Below are 19,385 nucleotides of genomic sequence, written 5' to 3'. Positions count from 1 at the left end.
CTTCCGGTTTCGGAGGGAAGCCGGGTTCGAGTCGCTTGCTGGGGGTTTTTTTTGTTTAAAGTCCGGCGGGTTTTTCGGCGGCTCTTCAGGCTGCAAGCATTAAGCAGTGGCGGCAGCAGGATTCGGCAGATGACAGTCGGGCGGGCATCTAAATTTGCTGGGCGTTGCGCCCGCCTGCCCTGATGGCGGCCCTGTCGGTCGGGTTAGCGCCACAAAAGTAAGGGGACCTGGCCGGCTGTGCTGCACACGGGGCGGACCGCCCCCCTCCCTTGGTAGCCGCGAGGCTACTCCTCCTTACCTACCCTGCCTGCAGTACAGAGCCGAACGGAAGTCTTCCCGACGTCAGCCCTCCCTCCCTCCGACGTCAGCGCTGACGTCGGGAAGACTTCCGTTCGGCTCTGTGCTGCAAGCAGAGCAGGTAGGGAGAAAAGCCGCGCGACTTAGTACATCCAGCCCCGTTCCCGTGCAGCTCTCTATTGCGGACCTTCCCGCGTGCCAGCTGCAAGGCCTTCACGTGCCACAGGTTCGCCATCGCTGTTCTAGGGTATTCTTTCCAGCAACAGTACAATTACCTGGTATTAACGAGTGGGTGGGGAGAAGTAGAGAGAAAAAGCATTGCCCACCCTTGGGCCCCCCCCAAATGAATCCCATCTATGCCTCTGCCAGGGATTCTACTACCCTGACCTTCCATGGGTCTGTTTTCCTGGAGTACCAGTGACTGCTCCAAGAAGGAAGTTACAAGACATACATTTTGATGAGCATTTAAAGAATAACAGTAGTAACAGATGTAAAGCAAGTTTTTTCTATTGCATATGGCTAGGAATGGATTCTGTATAGGACGCCCAGTTTCAGCAGCTGCCTAAGCAGCTTTTGAGAATTGCACACGAGCATCCTATATAGAATCACGTCTCTCCTGACAGACAGACGCCTAACCCCACTTAAACACCCCAAGTCTCTAACTAGCGTCCAGTTAGAGAATCATATTGTCACTGAGATGATCACTGCAAGGGAATCTCCCTCTGGAAATCAGTTTAGCAGCCACAGCAGGAAACCCATCCCCCCTACAAAGTTGGCCAGCAAGAGGGTTGCCCACTCCCTCCTGCCATAATCCTCAAAGCATCCCCTCTGCAAATGTCTGCTGCAGGAGAAATGCCCAATTCCTCCTGCCGCCACCCCAAGACATCCCCAGGTAGAAGGGATGCCCACTCCCTCCTGCCACCAACCCCCCAAGTCATTCCCCAGCAGGGATGCCCACTCCCTACTGCAGCTGGCCCTGTCATCCCCCAAAGCCCCCCAAACACTTCCTGACTTCACCCCTGATACTCCCTGACACTCCCCAAATGCCCAACACTTCCAAGATCCCCCTGCCACCTCCCAAATGTCCCTTGTACTTTTGTCTGATAGCCGGCAAGAGGCTTGCTCATTTCCTCCTGCCGGCAGGCCCGCCTCTATGAAATGGAGGGCAGTCCTCTTCCTGGTGCATTCTGGGATGCACTGGAGAGGAGCCTTAGGCACCTAGGCCAACCGGAGTCTTAGGCTTCCTTCCCAATGCATCCTGGATGTGGCCTAAGACTCCGATTGGCCAGATCCCTAATGCCCCTCCCATAAAAGGATTGTAGAGGTCCACCTCTGTAGTCACTGATAGGCTGGGGAAAATTGCATGTATCCCACCCCTCAAATTCCTGATTGGTGATATAAAACAGCAGATCCTCCAGTCCATGTAGTTACTTCTCATGCTGTCTGCCTCTCTCTGCCAAGCTATAGGGAAGCTGCGGCTCTGAGATAGTGGGAATTTCAGCTGCTATCACTGATTCCTTGGTGCTGATTAGCTAATTAAGTGCTCATAATGGACTGCTGGGGAGAGTGAGCAGCTGAGGAGCCCATGGAAAGCCTTCCAGCTCAAACCTATCCCATCACTCTTAATGGGCATTTGATCTAGAAATATTAATATTGAATTTCAATGCCGTTAATATGTATATTTTTGAAACTGTTTCATTGTAGTCCTATTATTAAGTTTCAATTTGCTGATTTTTAGTTTACCTCACTCACTGTATTTGTTTATATTTGGTCTTTTTTATTACTGTTATGCTGTTTACAAAATTATAAGTTTTATGTTGAATTGTACTTGCTGTACACTGCCTTGGGTGAATCTCTTCATTAAGGTGGTTAAGTAATATAAATAAATATTTGTGCTTTATAATGTTTCTATTGTGATGGAATTTTATATAGGTATAAATGGGCAAACTAATTCTTGTTCTGTGATTCTTGTGTTGTAAGAGCCATAGTTTAGTTTCAACAAACACAATCCAGATTGGCATTTTATGGTCAGTTTAACTTTAAAGAGTTATAATTGTTGCTGTTATTTAATTATCCAGTTAACTTTCAATAACAGCACAGATCTCTCTGAACACGCATAAGACAAACCAAGAAATAATAAAACCAGTGTGGGGTTTTTTTGTGTGTGTGCAGTTCAAGAGTATTTCCTTTTAACTGTGGGAATAGGGTCAACAAACAAGTCATGGGTGGCATCATTTTTATTGAACCGTATTTCTTTGACAAGCTTTCAAGGTTATCTTCTCTTTATCAGTTTGTCGAAGTCTTAACAAAGAAAGGATGACTCTCAAAAGCTTGTCAAAGATATAGTAAGTTAGTTCATTAGCAAAGGTATTACCTACAATGTGTTTGTTGACTTTTACGTCTACACACACAATTCTCTGCTTCTTAAAACTGCAAATATTTATTGTAAAAGGGGTTTCCTAATCACAAGGGGTGTTCTGATAGGATGTGCAGGAGTAAAACTGTGGAATAGCCTTGTTGGTCAAATTCGGAAATGTTGGTGAATCTGAAGTCAGTTGGTATCTCTGCTAATGAGACACTTATAATGATTTTTAAACTCCTGTTTAAAAATGACCTTTGATTTCCTTCAGTTATTTCTAAATTTTAATCTAGAGAATTGGAGCGATGATGATTTATAGCATAGAAGCATACTGCATAATCTATATGCATAGCAAAAAAGCATATTTTGGCTCCCAGTTGTCTTCTGTGGGTGATACTGGTGAGTTCTGGCAAGCAGTGGTAGGAGCCTGGGATCTCTTGCAGTTAGCGCATTCCTCCTTTTCCACCCGTTGCTGAAAAATAGAGAGACATATACACGTGCTTAGAAAGAATTGGCTCAATAGTATTTCTCTCCTTATTTATTTATTTGGTTTTATTAACTGCCTTTATGGTGTAGAGCATGTACAATTCAATATATAAGCTTACAATTTTGTTTACAGCATAACAGTAGTAAAAAGACCAAATGTAAACATATACAACGAATGAAGTAAACTCAAAATCAGCAAATTTAAACTTAGTAATAGGACTACCATAAAACAGTTATGCACTGGGAATCAGGGTCTTAGGCCTCCTCCCACTGAATCACAAGATGCACTGGGAGGGGGAAAGCCCATCATTCGCAGCAAGCGGCCCTTTAGGCAAGAGGGAGTAGGCTTCCCTATTGACGATATGTCAAGGGAAAGTATGGGTGGGGGGTGTCCAGGGATGTGGGGGGGGAAGGGTCCATCAATGTTTGGAGATGTGGGGAGGATATTGAGGAGAGTCCAGGGATGTTGGGGGGAGGGTCCAGCAATGTTAGGGGATGGGAAGGTCTGGGGATCTCAGGGGGATGGGGGGAGCTCCTCGGCTCAACTGATCCTGGCAGGGGGAATCCCCATCAACTGAGCTCACAGGAATCCCTGAAACTGGCTCAGCTGATGGGGATTCCTCTGCCGCGATTGGCTGATGGCAAATCCTCAATGTGCTGGTTTTCCCCCCATCTCTGGGTGGTGGGAGGGGGTTGTGATCACTGGGGGAGTAAGGGGGGGATCAATCGTGGTTATCTTGTCAGTTTGGTCACCTTTGGGGCACTTAGACCTGTTTTACTTTGGTCTAAGTCCTGGCATGTATGTTCCACCTAGGATATCCTGGAAAAGCTTTGATTATTGCTTCAGGACATCCAGGTGGAAGCCCATCTGATTCCTGCCCATAACACACCTCCCAACATGACCCTTTGAGCTCTGGATGAACAACAACTTAGAAGTGCTATTTAACATCCAGAAAGTTTGTTTTGATTATCAGCACTTGGACATCCCTGCTATTAGGACATCTAAGTGCCAACTTAGGCAGGTCTTTTGGATATTTTAAAGTTTTGATTATGCCCCTCAATGTACATAATTCAATCATGTCCAGGATTAGACAGAACTTAATTTCATCATTCATTAGTTGTAGAATGTTCTTCATCTTCTAGGCATTCTGATTATTACAACGCAAAGGGCTCCTTTTATCAAGCCGAGCTAGCTGGGTTAACACGCACGACGTTTCATGACGCGCTGGCCAAAAACTACCGCCTGCTCAAGAGGAGGCGGTAGCGGCTAGCGCGGCCAGCGGTTTAACGCGCGCTATTACGCGCGTTAAACCGCTAGCACAGCTTGATAAAAGGAGCCCAAAATGTCACTGCAACCAACCTTCCTCTTCTGCTAAAGCTGCTGCTCAGTGACCACACTCAAAGCACCAGAAACCACAGAAATCACAACCTCAATCATGGTCCAAACAGCAGTCATCTTTTTGACTCCTTTCTAGAGAGCATTGCCAACATTTCCCTCACAACTGTCCCTTAGGAGGCAGATTAATCTATTTTCACCAGTGATAGACTCTAATCACGTCAGACCAGTGGGTGCTGCAGGTTGTCACTCAGGGCTATGCCCTACACTTGTTAAGAAAACCTCCAAACTAACCACCAACAGAGTCTCCTTTCACCCATGTGTGAAAATATATGCCTGCTGTGCTCGGAAAACACCTACTACAGGTAAGTATATTTGATTTGCTGTATCTGACCCTGACCTCAGATTTAGAAAGATCAGTAATCAAAACCAAATGTGAAAGATGGTGATAGGTTTGTTACAGATTAGGATTTCAACATTATAAGAATTAAAAAAAATAAAATTAACATGTTCCTGCAAAAATATTGGTCAAGCTTGAATTGCTTTGTCATCGTGTGGAAATAAATAGTCTTTTTAGTTTTAGTTAGATATCAGACCTATTTAGTTTAGTTTAATAATTTGAGGTCCCAAATAATCAGCTGACCTACTACAAGGTTAAACATGCTAGTCACATGTCATAATAGTGTTCTAAGCAAGAATGGTTATGTGGCACTCCTGGCTTTTTTGCTCAGGGCAGTTGCTCTTTTCTCCCATTCCTTACAATGACCCTGCGTGGAGGCCTGTGGCTATGATTATGCTAGGATCACTGCATGACTATTCTGGGCACCTGAGGTATTGACTTTGCTAGATTCCCACAGTGACATCATTGCAGGAACCTTTGCAGTGTCACAGCTAGAACAGCAAAAATGTGCTAGAGCTTTACAATGAAGATTAATAGGACTTTCCAACTTACTTGTAGATATTGTACCTCCTTTGGGGACCCCACCCCATGAAATTTGGCATGGGCTGACATCATGTTGGAAGTCTTGGTCCCTCCAGCAATGCCAGAACTGGTAAAACCAGAGTAGTGGGTAGAGCTTCTAGAACCTAAACATATCAAATTAGATATTAATGTATAAAATATTTTACAACTAAGTGTGTGATGTGCCATTCTCTTTCCTACAATCTTGGATCTGTTGTGGAATGGTAATTAGAACATCAGAGTGAATAGGCTCAGGAGACTTTATACCTATAGAACAAAGCACAGAGCTGCTTTATAAGTTATTGGGTGCTGTGTAGAAATAAATATCAAACAAAAGCTGTTTGTGATACCTTTGTATTGATCTAAAACATAATTTTACACTGGTAGCTGATGATAAAAAAAAAGCCCTAAGGGGGCTTTAATTGGCAAAAAACACTTAATAGGTTAATAGGTAAAAAAAATTTAATTGGGCAATAGGCGCTTATCCGATTTTATAAAAGATAGATGCCTATCGCATGGCACTTAGCAACACTTAATGCCTAAGTGGGCATTTCTATGGGCAGAGCGTGAATTAGGCGTCGCTAAGCACGATTCTCTAAAAACTTAGGCACCTGAAATGTAAGCCTAAGTAATGCATAGCTGCAATTCTGTAAATGGCACCTAAGTGTGATTGACACACTTTTTGATTATGTAGCCATCTATGGGGTAATCCTCAGCTCCTAACCATAAGGGACAGTTGCACATCCTTAGGGTTACCAGACATCCAGGACATGCCCTCTTTTCAAGGACTGTCCAGGTGCCTGGAGGTTTTTGAAAAATGGGGGAGTCTGTCCGGATTTAGCTGGCTCTCCTGACTCCCCCATCTGTTTCTTCAACCCCTCTCCCTTCCTCCATGCTGTTTCTCCTGTCCCCTACCTTCCCTCCTTCAATACTGCTTCCCCTCATGATCTATCTCCCGACTCCCTCTCCTACCTCTTCCCTGACCAGCTACTATAATTTAATCTTCAGTCAGCTGGCGGCAGCAGCACCAAAGTGAGCCTGCTACTGCTGGCCTGCCCCTGAAGTGCCTCTCTGCAAGTCCCACCTATGCAAGAACAGGAAATCACTGCAGAGAGGTGTCTTCCGGGGCAGGTTGGCAATACCGCAATACCAAGTTCACCTAATTGCTGCTGCTGTAGGCTGCCCGAGGATTAAATTACAGTGGATGACCAGGAAAGAGGTAGGATAGGGAGTTTAGAGAGGGAAGCAGTATCAGAGATTGAAGGAGAGAGGGAAGGGGACTGGAGACATAGCATGGAGGGAGAGGGAGGGAGTCTGGGAAACATTATGGAAAGGAGCGAGTGCAGGAGAAAAGAGCAAAGAGTAGGGGAGTGCTGGATGGGAGGGAAGAGACAGAAACAGCAGGAGAAGAGGTTAGAAGGAGAGAGAGGGGCACCTTGGGGGGGGGGTTGCAGTGAAGGAGTCTGGGGCTGGTTTTCCTAAGTGTTGAACTAAGTTTTCTCTTTAATAAAATGCTGAATTATGTTTCATTGCAGACCTAACTTATCTCATGTTTTAGCCTGCCTGCACTGGGTGTTTTAGCTTGGGCATTCTAGCTTCTTATGGCTATCTCAGCATACACGATATTGTATTCAGCCCTCCTGGACATGTAACAGAAAGACTGCAGGGCTTAGATAAGTGACCTGCTAGTGTGAGCTTAGGACCAATTATTGTTAAGAAAAGTAACACGTGAAAAGTTTTTTCTAGAATTCAGTTGTATAGCCAGAAGAATGTATAAATATCTCTGTAACTTCCTGGTTTCGGGACTTCTGAAGCCAGCTTGGGGCTCAGGGGTAGAGAGCTGCACGGGAACGGGGACGACGGGAATCCCGCGGGACCCGCGGGCATCCCGCGGGTTCCCCCTTTGGGTCACGGGGATCCCGTGGGGACGCCCCTAGGGTCGCGGGGATCCCGTGGGGACGCCCCCTAGGGTCGCGGGGATCCCGTGGGGACGCCTCCGAGGGTCGCGGGGTTCCATGCGGGGCTGGATGTACTCAGTCGCGCGGCTCTTCTCCCTACCTTCTCTGCTTGCAGCACAGAGCCGAACGGAAGTCTTCCCGACGTCAGCGCTGACATCGGAGGGGAGGGAGGGCTTAAACAAAGCTGGATGTACTCAGTCGCACGGCTCTTCTCCCTACCTTCTCTGCTTGCAGACACAGAGCCGAACGGAAGTCTTCCCGACGTCAGCGCTGACGTCGGAGGGGAGGGAGGGCTTAAACAAAGCCCTCCCTCCCTCCGACGTCAGCGCTGACGTCGGGAAGACTTCCGTTTGGCTCTGTGCTGCAGGCAGTGCAGGTAAGGAGGAGAGTAGCCTCGCGGTTCGAGTGGCTACCAAGGGAGGGGGGCGATCCGCCCCGCCACACCCCGCCCCGGTTGCAGCACAGCCGGCCAGGTCCCCTTACTTTTGTGGCACTTCCCCGACCGACCGACAACAGCCCCGGTCCGACAATCCTCCCTGCCCTGTAGCCGCGAATCTAAATTATCTTCTTACAGCAGCTGTAATAAGGTAATTTAGATTCGCAGTTAAGGGCAGGGAGGTTTGTCGGACCGGGGCTGTTGTCAGTCGGTCGGGGAAGTGCCACAAAAGTAAGGGGACCTGGTCGGCTGTGCTGCAACCGGGACGGTAGAGAAGGAGTGGGGAGAAGGATGCTGAAAGGCCATGGGGAAGACGGGAGGAGGGGGGAAGGACTCTGAAAGCACTTGAAGACAGAGGAGGGAGAAGGACGCTGAAAGCACATGGGGAATACAAAGGGGTGGAGAAGGACGCTGAAAGGCCATGGGAAGGACGGGGGGGGGAAGCACTCTGAAAGCACTTGTGGAAGACAGAGGGGGGAGAAGGATGCTGAAAGCACATGGGGAAGACAAAGGGGTGGAGAAGGACGCTGAAAGGACATGGGGAAGACAAAGGGGTGGAGAAGGACGCTGAAAGGCCATGGGAAGGGCAGGGGGGGGAAGGACTCTGAAAGCACTTGTGGAAGACAGAGGGGGGAGAAGGATGCTGAAAGGCCATGGGGAAGACAGAGAGGGAGAAGGACGCTGAAAGGACATGGGGAAGCAGAGGGGGGAGAAGGACACTGAAAGCACATGTGGAAGACAGAGGGGGGAGAAGGACGCTGACAGGACATGGGGAAGATGGCGGGGAGAAGGACGCTGAAAGGAAATGGGGAAGAGAGAGTAGGGAGAAGACACTGGCAGGGAAGAAGACAGATGCCAGACTATGGGGGAGCGGAGAGAAGAAGATGGGTGCCAGACCAATTTGGAAGGGGGAAGAAAGGGAGAGGCACAGTAACAGAGCAAATGGAAGATGCAGAAGGAAGAGAGACAGTGGATGGAAGGAATTGAATGAGAAACATGAGGAAAGCAGAAACTAGGCAACAAAGGTAGGAAAAGAATTATATTTTATTTTTTATTTGCTTCAGGATAAAGTAGTATATTAGTTGTGTTGATAAAAAATTTATAAACATTAGAGGCTCTGGTAGAAACCCATTTGCAAAGTATGTATTCTTCCCAATTAATATTTTCAAATTAATAAAGTCTTTTTGCTTATTTGTAAATGGTTTCTACCAGAGCCTTTAATTCAGTAGCAATAATTAAATGATAATAACAATTTCTGAAGTTTATATGGACGGGCGGGGACGGAGGGGATTCCTCGCGGGACGGGTGGGGACGGAGGGGATTCCTCGCGGGGACGGTTGGGGACGGAGGGATTCCTCACGGGGACGGGGTGGGGACGGGTGGGATCCTCACGGGGGACGGGGGGGACTTTGGGGGGGACGGGGGGGGGACGGGTGGGATTTCTGTCCCCGCGCAACTCTCTACTCAGGGGTCCGCATATGCTGAATAAAACATCTGTGCTTTCTTCAAGTCTCTAAGTTTTGTGGCTGACCAAAGTGACCTTTCATTTGGCTCTTCCGAACAGGGACTTGAAGGTCTTTTGACCGCTGGCTACTCGATTGGTCACTTGTGTCTAAAAGTACTACATCTGTAATTTGATCTCTTTGATCTTTAAGCAACTCTCTCCCTCTGTCAAATTCTGAAGGGAGGGGGAGTAGGTCTCTCCTGCTTCACTTTTACCATAGGGATACGAATTTAATAGCACTGAGACGCAGGTTGATTGTAACAGAAAAGGTTTAAAGTTGTGTGTTTGGATTATCTTGTGTGAGTACAGTAAAAAACCTTGGTTGCGAGCATAATTCGTTCCAGAAGCATGCTTGTAGTCCAGGGCACTCGTGTATCAAGGTGAGTTTCCCCATAGGAAATAATGGAAACTCAGACGATTTGTTCCACAACTCAAAACTTTAATACAAAAATATACATACTTGTATTGCAAGACCTCGCTCGTTTGGAACAGTCACTGCACTCCTGCAGCGTCATAGAGAGAGGAGCTATTGGCTCAGTTGTGATGATGTGATGCTTGTATACTGTATGTACTTGTATTGCAAGACGTTGCTGGGATATTGTTAAAATTTAATAAAATGTTTTGCTTGTCTTGCAGAACACTTGCAAACCAAGTTATTTGCAATCCAAAGTTTTACTGTATATTCCAATCTTTGTTTTTGTATTTCTTTTTATAAATCATGTAAGCTTAGTATAAGAATGTAACTTTTAGGTATAAGAATGTACTTTTTAGGAATGCTTTTGTGACACGCCCATATGAAGGAATAGAAGCAAGCCTTATATGGAGGTAAATATTTTTGCCAGTCAGATGATAGTGAAGGGACTGCCGCTTTAGAGCGCGCTTATATCAGACTACCCTGCCTAGTGGGTGGACCCAGAGCTGAATTTTACTTAATTTTAAAGTCAGCTCTTTGGGGTAGGAACCTGATACAGAATAGGGATTGAGAACAATTCTTATTTGCTAGTAGACAGTTTACTTGAGTCTTTTAGATAGCGGGTCTGCCTTTTAAATTTTCCTGTGGCCATATTTACACTGATTCCAAGTATGCCTTCCTCGTGTCACCTACCTTGGCTTTCAAATCTCCCAGGGTACTCGGTCCCTTCCTCACACCCAGGTCCAGGCAGTCTGTAGTCTCCCTGTCCCTGATAACCGCAAGGCTCTGCGCATCTTCCTCAGTATTGCAGGATACTGTCACTCTGGATTCCTGATTTTTCTACCATTGCCCGCCCTCTGTATGATTCCACCAAAGGCGCGGACTCAGCCCATTTTGTCTGGACCCAACTCCAGGATTGGGCTATCCGCTGCCTGCAAAACTTCTGACTCAGGCTCCTGCTCTTGGCCTTCCTGACCCCTCCAAACCTTTCCAGCTCTATGTTCATGAAGGGTCCGGTATCGCAGCCGGGGTCCTTGCCCAGTTCCTTGGCTCCTGGCGTAGGCCCATTGCCTATTTCTCTCGACAACTGGATCCTGTTGCTGTCGGGTGGCCTCCTTGCTTTCGGGCCATTGCCACCATCTCAGATCTCTTACAGCATGCTAAAAAACTCACTTTTGGCCAGCTTATTGACCTCTCTTCTAGAACATAAAGGCTCCCTGTGGCTTACGAATGAGCGCCTCCTTAAATACCAAGCCCTTCTTTGCGAAAACCTTCAGGTCTCTCTTGTTGTCTCTTCCCTCCTTGACCCCTCCACTCTCCTTCCCGTCTCCTCCCAGCCGGTCGTGCACAACTGCCTTGACACCGTTGACTTAGTTTATTCTTCCCGTCCTGGTCTCACTGACATCCCACTGCGGGACCCTGATCTCACTCTTTTTACGGATGGCAGTTCGTCTGTCACCCCTTCTGATGCCCATTTCGTTGGCTACGCAGTGGTCTCTGCCACTTCCCCTTTACTTTTGGGCCCCCTGCCCTCTGGCATTTTTGCCCAAGAAGCTGAGCTGTATGCCCTCACTTCTGCCCTTTGCCACTCTGCCTCTCAGTCTTGCAATATATACACTGACTCCAAATATGCTTTCCTTACCTTGCATGCCCATAGGGCCATCTGGAAACATCGAGGTTTCATTACAGCCTGTGGCCATCTGATCCATCATGCTTCCCTCATTCTTGACCTCCTCGAAGCCATCAAATTGCCCTCCTGTGTTGCGGTTATGCCCTGTCAAGCCCACCGTCATGTCACTAATCTCATCTCCTGTGGCAATGCCCTTGCCGACCACACAGCCTGAGCTGCCAGCCTCTAACCCCTCCTTCGGCTCTTCTGTATACAATCATTCCTTTTCTGGACACCCTTACACCCCAGTACACTTCTCAGAAACAGACTTGGGCCCGCACTCTTTTGGGCCAGTCTGTCCTGAAAGGGGGGTGGATACAAATATGCGCCAATTCAAGTGCCAATCCAAACCCACACACTGATACTTCAAACACGAGCACAGCAGGTAACCTCATATTCATTCCTCAACACCTGGCCCTCACGATTGTCAAAAGATGCCATGATCTGGCGCACTCTGGAGAACCAGCTATGAAAATGACCCTCAAGAGACATTTCTTTATTAATCACCTTGACTAGCTAGTCCGGAATACAGTCCGACAGTGAGTTGTCTGTTCTAGAATAAATCCCCAACCAGACGACTGCCACCTCCTGGACACCAACCCATTGGAACACATTCAATGCAGGTCCTATCTGTAGATTTTACCCACATGCCCACTTCCCATTCCCTCAGTCACCTCCTAGTCTTCACAGACACCCTGATTAGATGGGTTGAAGCCTTCCCTACTTGTACTGAATGCGCCAGGGATGTAACTAACACCCTGAATGATATAATTCCGTGCTTCGGTCTCCTCGTTTCCATAGGCAGCAACAACGGCCCCGTCTTCATTGCTGATGTCGTCCAACAAACTGCTCAGGCCCTCCAAATTGAATGGAAATTATATGCTCCTTACCATCCCCAGAGCTGAAAGGATGAACAGAACCCTTAAGACCCTTCTCACCAAACAAATTGAAGAAACTAATCTGCCCTGGCCTGTCCTGTCCTGTTGCCTTCTGTTCTTTTCCTGATCAGGTGTACCCTGTCAAAATCCACTAAACAGTCCCTGTTTCAGCTCATGTTTGGCCGCCTACCACCCATCATGAACCCAGACCCTGGTTCTTTTGCTACTCTGGGATCGGATATCCTCCAGAGTCAGATCCAATGCTTAGCTAAAGCCCTTCAAGAGCTCCACAAATCAAGTTTCAAGTTTATTCATATATTTGATTAAATGCTTATCCTAGGATACTAAGCGTTGTACAATAATAATAAAAACTTTTATAGACAAACAAATAAGTCAGACAGTTTTCTTACTTAACTATTAAGACCTTAGTGGTACAGTGGAAGGGGAGGAGGGGAGAACTACAATATTTATCGAGAAAAGATACATAAAAGGAAAGTACATTAGGGTAGGGAAAAATTAACAAATTTGCTGGACTAAATCAAATAGTCAATTATAGGCATCTTTAAAAAGAAAACATTTTAGATTGCTTTTAAACTTCTGTATATTTTACTCGGATCTTTATATATATAGGAAGAGAATTCCAAATCATAGGAGCAGTTACCGAAATATTGTGGTACGGCGAGTACCTATTATCCTTAGAGATGGGACACTAAGAGTATGTTGAGAAGTGGATCTAAGGGCTCTAGGTGGGTCATATGGGATTAGAAGTCTGTCAATGAATACTGAGTCCTGGAAAGGGCCCCACTACCGATAGCCACACAGGTCCATGGGTATGTCCCTGGAAATACAGTATGGCTAAAACTTGGAAGACAGACCCCCCTGAAACCTAGATGGATAGGTCCTTTTACTGTCCTAATTTCTTCTCTTACAGTTGTCAAGGTGTCCGGACATGAAACTTGGTTCCACTACAACAAGGATCTTCATCTGAAGCTTTCTAAGACCTCAAAATGTTCTGAATATTTACCACTGTACTTAGCAGGTGTTCTGAATATAACACTTTACAAGTGTTTGAGTTTAACTGACTGCCTGTGTCTTGAATATGTTTGAGATTTAAAATGAGCTTGAAAAGGATTCAGGTCCCAATTCCTGCCCCATACTTTCTCTGTCTCTGTCATATGTAAGTCAGGTACCTGGGGACACATCTTAAAGACCAGAAACCATCTTTCAAATATGTCCGTCTTTTATTATGAGTTTCACATCTTTTATACGAATCAGGTTTGCCAGCATGTGTCAGCATGTGACGTAAATGCAAACCATATATGGACACAGGTCACATGAAACTTTAAACACATCAGCATTTTTCCTAGCTAGAGATTGAAGTCCAAAAGGTAAGAAAAAGCCTTGACCAGCAGAGCTTCTTAACTAAAGCTGTCTGTAAATACGGCTTAACAAAACAATTGAATTCACTTCACATTATCTCTGTTTAAACATTACCTGTCTTCAAAGAAGGGAAAGATAAACAGGGCCTACCTTTGCATCTTTAAACAACATATGCCTAAGGACACTTACTAAAGTTCTGATACGTGTCCCTTCAAATCCCCTACTTACGACATGTAAATGACGTTCACAAATACACAGCATGAGCTGGAAGGGAGTGATACTCTAGGTATGTCTCTCAAGGAGGGGTCTTTTTAGGAGCTGTAATACGAATAACACAGTACATGAGCAGTCAAGACAAGAGTGCAAATAATAAGAGATTATGCATTCAACTAAAGTGCTGATCCCAAAAATTAGATAAATCAGAGTTACATTTGAACTCAGCAAAGAGGTCTGCTAATTTCTGAATGTCCATAGGAGGACCCTATATTGTCAGAAAGAAAAGTACAACAGCATAAAATACTGGGAAGAATTTTTCAGAATTCTCAGCTAGAATCATATCTAGGGCCATATGATTTTGAGAACCATCTGAGAAGTGGAGCCTAATTGATCAGTAATACCTTGCAAGGCGTCCCTAGAATAGTTCACAAGGCGTTGCTGATTATAATAATTTTAACTAATCCGATCAACATTCTTATTAATAGTAATAAAGGGAATAAGGAACTCAAACCCAGCCTTAACCTGAGCTCGGGACCCCTCTTGGGACCCCTATAGCATCTATGTATACATGTGATCAGATTTATATCAAGACAAAAAAGAGGAAAAACCATGTGAATAGGAAGGATGCCTTTCAGAAAAATATGCAGGAGCATGGTAACCTTAACTAAAGTGCACTGGCCTATCCACTGGCTGGGTAGCTTAACAGGGAGCCAAAAGTCTCCATAAAGCCAGTAAATATCAAATCTGATGCAGCAACAATGGGGCATACCTATGAGCCAAGACAGAACAATAACCTGGGGGTAAATTACCTACAAAACTACTCTGTGTCAGAATAGAAACATGACATATGTAATTGCCCTTATAGATGATAACGGCAATATCAAGCTTTTGTTGTCCTGGCAACAAAGGGTATTTAGAACACTACAGTGCACAAAGGGGATAGGTAAATAACCCAAAAAGGCATGGTTGGATACCAGGAGGGAGGTCCAGATGTACGGTTCCTAGATGGGGTCTAGCTTGAGCACATATGTAACAATTACTCTTATTATGTTGATCAGCAGTGAATTTCATCCATTCTAACCAAAGGTTACGTTCTGAAAATCCTACCTCAACAGCCACAATATCTTCAAAAGTGGGATTGGCAATAGCCATCATGTCAGTAAGTTTATTGAATGTAGGGGCCAGTGGGTTAGCATTTTTTGGGGCCCCCACAAGATGGCGGGAGAGGATAAGTGGAGGTAGATAGATCCCATAAGAAAACTGATGATAGCTAGACCCACCCTTAAACCACATGTCCATAATGTACATACCTTCATCAGTAGGTCTAGGGTTGTCAATAGTAAGAGAAAGCTTAATAATTTGTACAGGAACACTTTTCCTATAACAGTGTCCAACCTTATGAAGGGTCATACAAGTAAGCAGTGATTTACCATTTTGGTCCACTGTTTTTCAGGGTATTTTCTAGTTTATAAGCCCAGTCAGTATCAATATTCCACCCTACCACTCCCCAGAATGCACACTTATCCCCCCAACGTAAGTCAGTAACATATATATATATATGTCCTTAGTTTTAGGAATCTCTGAGGACCAATGGCACAGCCTTGGGATATCAATTGATGAACAGTCCACAATGTCACAATACTCAAAGGAGAAGGTGGCAACTTGCACACTGCTGGAATTATACCAAAGGGTAGCATACTATCGGTCTTTTCTGGATTCCAATTGAAGGACAGCCTTTGCGAGGGAGTAGTCCAGCTTGACGTCATGTTCGCAAAGAAGGTGTCGGGGGTGCTGTTTACAGCAGGAGTGTCATTTACAGATGGGTATGGGCAGAAAGTGTCGTGAACCCAGAACACATCATCCCTGTAGACCCAGTTAGAAATGATCCATACAGGGAGAAAAACTAGCAGCAGCGGTGCCAGTAAGAGAATGATAAAGTTGGTAGAATGCTGCAATGAGATCATTATGTTGTTCCACTGGAGGAGGTGAAATCTGCGCAGGGAAGACTTGCTTCTGGGGTTTTAGGTTAACCCTCTTCAAGCGACTTGCGTGGATCAAACAGGACACTCCTCAGTGAGTGCAGCGGGCCTGGTCACAGCGATCACAGTAGTGGGAAGGCCAAAGGGGAATCCGTCTGCTTCCGATCCTTGGAAAGCTGCTGGATAATCACCAGGCTGGAAAAAAATGGTAGGAATCTGTGGAGAGAAAGGAGAAGTGCAAAGACACGTTTCTTTGAACAAGCCCTAATATTTCAATTAGCTTTTGGACGTATTCCTCCTGTATCAAGAGAAAATCTACCCATGGGGCGGGGAAAGGTCATCCTGTGAGAATCTCAAAGGGAGAACAGCCAGATGTCTGTGCATACAGAAAGAGATACTTGAAAAGAATGCTTGAAAGGCATTCCAAATATCATTCAGCAGCTGTACTCCAATGTGATCCAAATAAGAGATAGAAAACAAGAGAAGCCATGTTGCCTGTACTGAACGTGGCAACATGCAACAATACCAATTCATTCACTTAGCATAGCCATGGCAAAAGAAGCGACAATACTCACTTACTTTAAGGTTCTTAATTGAACAATCCAAAAGGATATGTTTTTTTCGTGCTGCATATAACTATTATGCACCTCAGAGAGACCATACTGATGTACTGAATGTATTCAGAAATGTATGGATCATATGTAGGGAACACCACGAAATAAACGCTGCATAAAATTAAAACTTTTTCCTTATAACCCCTAACTAAACTATATTCAGAATATAAAAGCTATAAGTAAAAGAACATTGCCGCAGTTAGGCTAGTAAGAAGTGGAAAAAGAGCTCTAGAAATGGCCAATATTATGTATCCTAGGGGTACCCACTAAACTAAGACAAGTAGACATGACACAGACAAAACATAAAGTTTTTAAACGTGGAGCTATTTCTCCATCTGTCAAGTGTGCAGGGCCTGAATTTAACTCTGCAAATAAACACAATTGATATAAAAAAGAAACCAAAACTACAAATAATGTATATCATAACCATCTCATATTTGAAAAAAAGGCATAAAGCTAATGTCTCTTTGGAGCGTCTCTATCTCTGCAGTGATAAAGAGGACCGCTAGGAAAAACATTAGAAATATCTGATCCAAAACTGATCTGGGATGGCTATGTATAAATCCGGAAAAAACCATTTTAAATTAGCAACATCCTAATTTCAGCTAAAACAATAGAAAGGAATTGTATTTTCCAATTTATTTTCAATTCACAACCGTGGCAGCTGTAATTATTGAGCTATATATCTCTGTATCAAGGAGCAAAAGGTCAAGAATGAAAATATCACTAGCAAGAAGTTAAAATGTCGAGCGAGCACTACGATAACCAATACCATGATATTGGGCAATGAATAAGGGAGAGCTAGCAGCTGGTATCCAGGGTTTCCCCTCTTTGCACCAAAGTCCGTCCAAAAGGGCGGCTTTGGGCACCTGCCAAACGCCAGGCATCAAATTCAGAGGAGGGGGTGGAAAAAGAGAGGAAGAGAATCCTGTTCACCCTTGAGACCCAGAAGCCTATTTAAAAGAAGGGCTTGGACATCGTGAAAAGTATGAAGGGTAATGGGGTGACCTAGGATCAGAAAAGTAACCATCTCTACCACCATAGCACAAGCAGCCAGGGAACTTGAACAGGAGTGACTATAAAAAAAGGCAACAGAGCGTAATTTACCGCCATGTTCTCCCTTCATGGTGTTACAATAGTCCCAAACAAAGAGATAAAACATGTGGGCATAAGCAGGAAAACCCAAACTTGAGCTAGAAACCAAAGCACATCTTAAATGTCCAACATTTCATAAGTCCATCTGATAAGAGCAGTCATTTCAGAAACCAGGGTCTGTCTCAAAATCTGGTCATAGAAGGAACAAGCAGAGATCCATTGGCGGCAGTGACCAATCATAGCAAGAAAAGTAAGCATGTCTTTCTTGGTAACTGGGAGGGGCAGACACAGAATAGCAGCAGTGCAGAAAGTGCAGATTTTCCTCTGACCATGAGACAGGACAAAACCCAGGTATTTCACTTCAGATGTACACCAGTGCAGTTTATTTCATGACACCTTGTGACCACACACAGACAACCATTATATCAGCCTGACAGGTCTCCTGAATTATGGAACACAAAAGTTGTACAAAATAAGAATAGGACCATGAGGGGCAGTGCATGACTTGTAGAATAGCCAAAAGGACATTCCACACTAGGTATTCTGTTGCTTAAAGGTGAAGGCAGCCTCACCAAAGGGACTAAAAATAAAACATTCTTTAGGAAAATGACAGAAAAAAATCATTGGCTGCCGGTGGAATGGTGGAAGAAACATAAGTGCAATGAGAATTACCAAAACTCTAACAGCCCGAAATCTAGGATGGGCGTATTATAAGAAGAGATGGTGGTTTTGATAATGCCGGAGAAAAGTCAAGAGACAAGCAGTGGAATCTCACCTTACTGCTTTATAAAACCAAGAATGAGTAACTTCAAAGAAGCACTATAGGGGGTCAGTGGAAGCCCAAACAGAGAAGTCTGGGGGAAGGGACAAAAACATTCATGCACAGACCCTGATAATGAAAGCAAAGAACAGATTAGCTTTGCTCTGCACAAGAAAGAAAACCTTTAAAACGGAATTTTTCTTTTTCTTTTTTTCTTTTTTTTAACTACAAGGGAAAGATCTTAGACTGATTCAAACAGCACATTCAATTCATTCCACATAACAGCCTGTCCTACCTCAGTAGTAAACATTGGTGACACAGAAAGATGTGAGCTGAAGGAAAAATGTCATACACACACACAGCCGTACAAGTCTCATTTGTCTAGGAGTAAGTGCCTTTATGACTCATTACAAAACCCAATATAACAATGCAAAAATATTCGCTTATCTTACCTTATAAGCGAGGTACAGTAATAAGAGACAATAAAATCTTATACTCTATAAAAAACCTTACAAATGACAGAGTGGGCAGGGGGGTTCTATAAATAATTTCATTCTTTCCGAAAGAATGGCAGCTGCTTATATATATGAGGGGCGCTTACCAAAAGTACCCCGAGATTTTTCCCAAAAAAACTCCATAATAGAACCCAAAGCTTGAACTTAAAATAAAGGGTTGGGTACAGGTCACCACTACCCAGTGAGTATTAAAGAACAGAAAAAATTCAGAAATACTCACAAAATACCGGTGATATCATCTGCCCATCGCGGACAAGCCCCCAACTGAAAAGGATTCAGGTCCCAATTCCTGCCCCATACTTTCTCTGTCTCTGTCATATGTAAGTCAGGTACCTGGGGACACATCTTAAAGACCAGAAACCATCTTTCAAATATGTCCGTCTTTTATTATGAGTTTCACATCTTTTATACGAATCAGGTTTGCCAGCATGTGTCAGCATGTGACGTAAATGCAAACCATATATGGACACAGGTCACATGAAACTTTAAACACATCAGCATTTTTCCTAGCTAGAGATTGAAGTCCAAAA

The 19,385-nt window shown here is 44.7% G+C and overlaps 1 protein-coding gene across 2 annotated transcripts in view; it reads left to right on the top strand.

Moving 5' to 3' along the window:
- LOC117359675 (C-factor-like) overlaps positions 1-19,385 on the top strand; it is a 94,866-nt gene that overhangs the window by 14,299 nt on the left and 61,182 nt on the right. The window lies entirely within an intron of this gene.

This window comes from Geotrypetes seraphini, chromosome 4 (assembly GCF_902459505.1).
Source record: "Geotrypetes seraphini chromosome 4, aGeoSer1.1, whole genome shotgun sequence".
In the NCBI taxonomy this organism is placed as follows: Eukaryota; Metazoa; Chordata; class Amphibia; order Gymnophiona; family Dermophiidae; genus Geotrypetes; species Geotrypetes seraphini.
Note: the sequence above shows the minus strand (reverse complement) of the source record. Positions and strands in the feature narration are given on the sequence as shown.